This window comes from Eptatretus burgeri, chromosome 13 (assembly GCF_056783735.1).
Source record: "Eptatretus burgeri isolate ZD-2024b chromosome 13, Ebu_testis_v1, whole genome shotgun sequence".
Lineage (NCBI taxonomy): Eukaryota > Metazoa > Chordata > Myxini > Myxiniformes > Myxinidae > Eptatretus > Eptatretus burgeri.
In genome coordinates this window covers 50,620,199-50,627,073 of record NC_140973.1, presented here as the reverse complement: position 1 = coordinate 50,627,073, position 6,875 = coordinate 50,620,199, and positions in this window count along the sequence as shown.

Here is a 6,875-nt window from a genome sequence, read left to right as displayed (position 1 = left end):
GGAGGTAATTCCTCGGGGAAACGACGCATCAACGGGAAGGTTCGGTGCCTCGTCTCACCAGCACGTGTTGAGAAGCGCGGGAGGATTCGCGGGAGCTCGGGAAGGATCGCAGCTCGTCGATTGGATCCAGCTCGCTCTCGCTGGACCCGGGTCCGAACAACTTGAAGACCACACGAGGTAGAGAGGTTCGAGATAGGCTCTGGGTTTCAGCTCACCTGTCCTCCAAGCTGGAGCTCGTTATGAAAGACCTCTGCCACCATTTCTTGGGTGTGTGTGTGTGTGCGTACGTGTGTTTGTGGGCCAGTCTAAGAAGTAGGAACTGCTGTTAAGTGCAAGTGACTGTACATAATAAGTAGACGGTTGTAGTTCTTTTGTCATGCCTTTGTTGCTTGTATAATTGCATACATGTTTTGCCTTGTTTAATTGCATACGTGTTTTATTGTAATAAATGTCCTTGTGTGAATGTAAACCTGTTCGGTGCGTCCATTCCCTCATTGAACTGCCCCATCTTGCACTCGGAATATAGTTGGTTTTTAAATAACCGGTAAAGTGATCGGGTCCAACGGGACTGCGCGATACCACCCCGCTTGATTATCCCAAAAGGAAGCGAGCTGCTTAAGCGGCTCGTTTCCAAGCGGTCCCGTTGAGGTACAATCTCTCGGTAACCTACTTGCACGAATACTTAGGTAGATCGAAGATTTGGCGATCGGACCCTGTAGCGCGGGTAGAGTGCGGACAAGGTTGTGGTGGGATTGAAAACCCACCCGTGACTGGTTTCTGGCGTTGTTCCAGAAAGTCACGACTGGATTGTCCGTTCGGTGGGCGATGCGACCGCTATTGGTTAGACGCGGTCGTTCGCACGCCGGCGGGCGGGAATTCTATAACACTGGTGTCGAGGAGCGGGAAAACAAACTCTCCCGCCTCCAACAAAATTAATGGAACCGGATCAAGGGTGTGCGAGGCGACCCTCCGGTTCCATTAAAAAAAAAACGAGCTTTCAAATTATTTCCGTTAAGCAAGATGGCGGTTCAAAGCGAACGGGAGCAGGGGGTAATGAATTTAGAAATGTTAGAAATCATGGCTCAGGGCGAAATGACCGTGCAGAACATGTCCATTATGCAGGTTGAACACCCCCCACAAACAAATGCAGAGTCCGCAATGGGTGCAGCGGCGGTGGCCGCGGTGTATGACACCCCCCCTCCCCTCCTCCGTCAAAATCCCTCCTCAGTCCCCGGCGGATCCACGCCCGATAATGGCAAACCGACTGCCACGTGGTTATTTGACGTAAGAGACATGTTTGAGGCGTTGATGGGAAAAATGGAAAACGAAATGTAAGAAATACGGGGTGAAATGCAGCGCGTGGGGCGAAACCTCCAGGAAGGGCAGAAGGCAATAAGGACGGGCATAAGAGGAATCATGGCGACGCCACGTGCTGGAGCGAGCGAGTTGAGGGGGAGTGTGGACTGTGTCGGCCCCGCAGTGGAGGACAAAATAATACGGGAGACGTGTTGGACGAGACTCGTAACGACAGAGAGAGTGACGGTGACAGAGAGGGAAAAATTAAAAGGGGAGACCGAAACGTGTAAGACGAGACACGAGGTGACGACGGCAGAAATAATAGTGGAGATGAAGGAAACGAACAAGGTGACGGAAACGCAAATAGTCATGGAAACAGAGACACGGGAGATAGAGGATGAATTGGACGGGGTGGAAGAAACTAAAAACGAACACACACACACACACAGAGGTAGTGGAGGACAATGGGGGTGAGCTGGTGGAATGTGTTGGGACCCGATGCAAGCAGCAGGATGGCCACCTTCAGGAACGAGGGGAGAGACTGCCCCCTTGAGGCGGATCGCGACGAGGAGAGTCCGGTCGAGCCTTGCAAGGTCGAGGGGGAAAGTGCTGCGAACGGGTGCACGTGGAGCTTGGGGGTTATGGAAACCTCGGGATCCCTTGTGGTGGTGCTAATTCCCAGCGTGGTTGTTCCGGTGTGTGTGTGGTGTCGAAATGTGTGTTTGTGAGTGTGCCGAAATGCGTGCTTTCCAGCACGCATGGTGTGGATGATGCACCGCGTGTGGATGATGCACCGCGTGTGGATGATGCACCGCGTGTGGATGAAGCACCGCGTGTGGATGAAGCACCGCGTGTGGATGAAGCACCACGTGTGGATTAAACACCGTGTGTGTGAGTAGTTTGGTGTGTGTGAGAGAGACCACGTGTGTGAGGTGGCGGTATGAGAGGGAGATGGCGGTTAGCATGCGGGAGACCGCAACCGCATGTCCTAGTGTAATGGTGAGGTGTGTGAGCGGTGTGACACGTGGAAGTTTGTGCATGAGAGTGCGACAACGACGGTGCCTGAAGGTGGACAAAGGCCGAGTAGCGGCCGTAGCTATTTTGGGAACCGTGCCGGGTTTGCACAGCAGCGTGCGTGGGGTCCGTGCTGTGTAACGCACGAGGCCGCCACGTGCACGCTTGCGGGAGTGAAGCCCGGTCCGTAAACGCATGCGGTGGATTTGCCGATCCCGTGGACGGACAGAAGGTAGGCTGGATTGTGAATTTGGAATGGACGGGTTTTCCAGGCGAGCGTGTGTGTGAAGCTCCGACGAGCAGAGCACATGTGCTCACGTGGGGAACCCCTCGGACGTGGGGCTTGCTTTGGGATGCGCAGTGACGTCGTGGCTGCATGGTTGAAATCCGGCAGAAGGGATTCCCTGCCGGATGTTACCGTCCAAGAAGGGACGAGGTGCGCGAAGCGCGAGCAGCTGCCATGACGTCACGGAAAGGAGCGCAGGTTGCGAGTTGCCGCGCTGATGCACGCATGACAAAAAAAAAGCAAGCCTCGCTTCGGGTGAACAGGATTCCCTGGGCAAGGGTTGGAAGACCCCCCTGTCTAGGGGGCACAGGAACTACTAGTTAGGGGGATGGGTTAGCGATAGTTAGACCAGCTTCATGGGGCAGGGACAAGGCCTCATGGAGCCCGTGGAATGGATTAGTTAGAGGGATTTTAGTTCAGATTTAGGAAATGGGAATTTTTGGGGATTTTTGGAGACATGGACAGACATGGAAATGTGTAGAGGGGACATGCATGAGTTTTAAGGGATGACGAGGGAGCACGAGTTAGTCAGGGGATTTAATTAGGAAGGATGGCAGTGTGGAGTGTTGGTGTGAGTTGCGAAATGGAAAGTGTGTGAGGAAAGAGTGTGGGACAGTGGGCGCAAGTGTGCGAGTGGAGCGAATGTGGTATGCATGGTGCGAATGACTGGTTGGGGGGAGGAGTGATTCCCACCCAAGTGACCCTGGGGTCAGTTTAATGTTAGCTAATGGGTTATTCAAATTTACTAACAGGAGGTCGTTTTGTTGTTGTGTCGAGAGAAGGCACGAAACCCGTTTGGAGGGGTGCAAGAGTTCATGGACCGGCTGGGAGTGTGGCTGTGGAAAGTTGAGTATTTCTTTAGTGGGCACCCCAGGCACCGGACTAGTCGGTCAGAGTAGGCCAAGGGCCCAAGAGGGGCCGGGATAGTGTAGTGGGCACGGGCGACCCGTCGGAAACGGGACCCGTAGCGCCAGAATGCCACGGGGGCAGTGTAGTGGGCACAGGCGACCCTTGGAAAGGGACCCGGGGCATCAACACGCCACGTGGGCATCAGAGGGGGGGCAATACCAGAGAGGGCAACCCCCCGCGTTGTAGGGAGCAGCTCGGCTCGGAGGCAGCCTGCGGGCCTGGGGGTGCCATGGTTAGAGTTTGGCAGAGGGGGAGTTCCTGACAGTTGAGCCACGCTGCCCAGCCAGGAAATTGTGCGAGGGCATGAATGAAAATTTGAGGGCAATGCCCAAATTTATAATGGACACCAACACAGGCGATGGGAATCCTGGCTTTTAGAACCGATGGTTTAAAAGAGTGAGCCGTTTTTGAAAGCCCCGGGGTAGTTTCAGGTTAATAAATGTTAGGGTAGATAGGAGATGTACCCCTTCACACCATCCATCCCTTCGCTCGTTGTAGGCCGCTGGACCCACCTTGGTAGATCGCTGAACTCTGAGGAGGCCATTCTGAGGCTTCATTGGGCCTCGAGACAGGACGCTAGTCTCTCCCTATTCCGCTCCAGAGAGAGAACGTAGGGGTTGGGAGTAGGCTAGGTGGACATGATAGGTTAGCCGGACAATGACGATAAAGGGGGTTAGGGAGACAATTATAAAAGGGAAATAAAAATAAAGAGGTGATAAATTTTGTTGTGTTGTGTGGCAAATTAAGGGAGTGGGTATGGACAGAGACAGGCAAAGGCGATAGAGTGGGGGGAGACAGTAGGCTCGGTCTGAGCCCGCCTTCAGAGCGGCCGGCACCACCACACTCCCTCCAGACCTGATGGAACCACACCAGAGGCTGGCCAGCTTCATTGCCGGCCTGTTGTGCTGCAGCCGCCTGTTCTGCATGGACTTGCCTTGCCATGCCTCGTTTGCCTGCCTCTGCCATGACCCCATGCCTGCGAGCCCTTGTTTGCGTTTGCCCCTGTGTCCATCCATCCCCATGTGCGCCAGGACCATCCAGTTTTGCAGGGACTGCCCTGCAGGCAGCCCGTGCATCCATAATGCTCATTTGTGTTTTGTGACCATCTCCATCCATTCCCCTGCATCAATGTACTTTGAAACGACTTTTACCTTCTCCCCTTTCACAGATCACAAGTCCTGGGTCATGGTTAAGTAATGGTTAAGTTGAGTGGAAATTGTAAATACATGGAACCCAACCTGCATGTTTGTTTTAGTGCCAGCAATTTTAGTTAAGATGTCCGAATGAGTCTGAGAGTTTGTTTAGTTAGTTACGCAGCGCATTAGATTATTTATTTTTGGGACACATATAAAGAAATGTCGCACTCAGGGATCCGAAGGTAGAACGTACTCGGGGAAAACTTATACATGCTGGTCACATGAAAATTTGACGACTCGGGACAAGTCTGTAAAAAGGGGAGGGGATAGTGTTACGAATTTGGGAATTCGATTCCAACGACATGCAGGTTCCTTTCGTCAGCTATGTCGATAAGTGCTTGTTCCCGAGATAGCTCACCTTTCATTGTTTAAATGTTCAGAAATCGATTAGATGCACTGCGGATCGATTTAATAGTTAGGGAACGAACAATGGAGACATCCCTCCCCCTCTTCTGTGAAGAGGAAGAACCCTGCCGTCCCATGACTCATGATGTCAACAACTCACTCCCACCTGTGGTTGAGTGGGGGGATGGATCACGAGGGCATGAGTCACGCCGGGCGTGGAGGAGGGGGGGAGGGCGGAGAAGGATAAGAGGAGATCTTTTTCTTTTGTTCAGGGGCAGGGTTGGAAGGGCAGAGTTGGAGAAGGGCCTTGAGGGGAGTCGTTCAGCAGACCGTCGGGTCCTGCTTGGCTTGCGTTAGGGTTGAGGCCTTCGGAAGCTTTTTACTTCGGCTGGCTCAATGAGCTTCGGCTGAGGCCTGACTCGGGAGGAGGCTTTTTGGAGGCTCTTTGCTTTGACGGTTCTGTAAGCTTCGGCTTCTGCTTGGCTCGGGAGAGCTTTTTGCTTCAAGCTGCCCTGTTTGGAAGGAAGTTAAGCCGGTCGCTCGGCTCGAGCTGCGAGTGGTGGCTTCTTCTTCTTGGTTCGTGGAGCTCTTTGTTCTCCATTTTGGTTCCCGGCTTGGTGCGACTCATCGACCTCTTCGTGGAGGTGGTTCCTTTTGGGAAATGACGCATCGACAGGAAGGTTCGGCGCCTCGTCTCACCAGCACGTATTGAGAAGCGCGGGAGGATTCGCGGGAGCTCGGGAAGGATCACGGCTCGGCGATTGGATCCAGCTCGCTCTCGCTGGAGCCCTGGTCCGAACAACTTGAAGACCACACGAGGTGGAGAGGTTCGAGATAGGCTCTGGGTTTCAGCTCACCTGTCCTCCGAGCTGGAGCTTGTTATTAAAGGCCTCTACCACCATTTCTTGGGTGTGTGTGTGTGTGTGCGTACGTGTGTCCGTGGGCCCGTCTAAGAAGTAGGAACTGCTGTTAAGTGCAAGTGACTGTACATAATAAGTAGACGGTTGTAGTTCTTTTGTCGTGCTTTTGTTGCTTGTATAATTGCATACGTGGTTTGCCTTGTTTAATTGCATACGTGCTTTATTATAATAAATGTCCTTGTGGGAATGTAAACCTGTTCGTTGCGTCCATTCCCTCATTGAACTGCCTCATCTTGCACTCGGAATATAGTTGGTTTTTAAATAGCCGGTAAAGTGATTGGGTCCAACGGGACTGCGTGATTATACCCCGCTCGGTTATCCCAAAAGGAAGCGAGCTGCTTAAGCGGCTCGTTTCCAAGCGGTCCCGTTGAGGTACAATCTCTCGGTAACCTACCTGCGTGAATACTTAGGTAGATCGAAGATTTGGCGATCGGACCCTGTAGCGCGGGTAGAGTGCGGACAAGGTTGTGGTGGGATTGAAAACCCACCCGTGACTGGTTTCTGGCGTTGTTCCAGAAAGTCACGACTGGATTGTCCGTTCGGTGGACGAAGTGACCGCTATTGGTTAGATGCGGTCGTTCGCACGCCGGCGGGTGGAAATTCTATAACTATATATATATTGACAGAGAGAGAGAGATATATATAAAAAAAACATTATCCTGATTACCTTTGATCATTTGGGATTTTTAACCATTTGTGGGGGGATTTTTAACCATAAAAATAAAATGGATAATCAAACTTTACAATCTCTCAATTTATCCGTAGATACGAGAGTAAAACCATTTGGCCTCAGTAACCAAATCGTTTAACTATGATTAGAGTTAGTTTGATGAAATGAAGCAGTCAAAGTGTTATCAACATCCTTTAATTGGTCAAAAGCAAAACAAAAAGTCATGTTTGTGTTTTTGT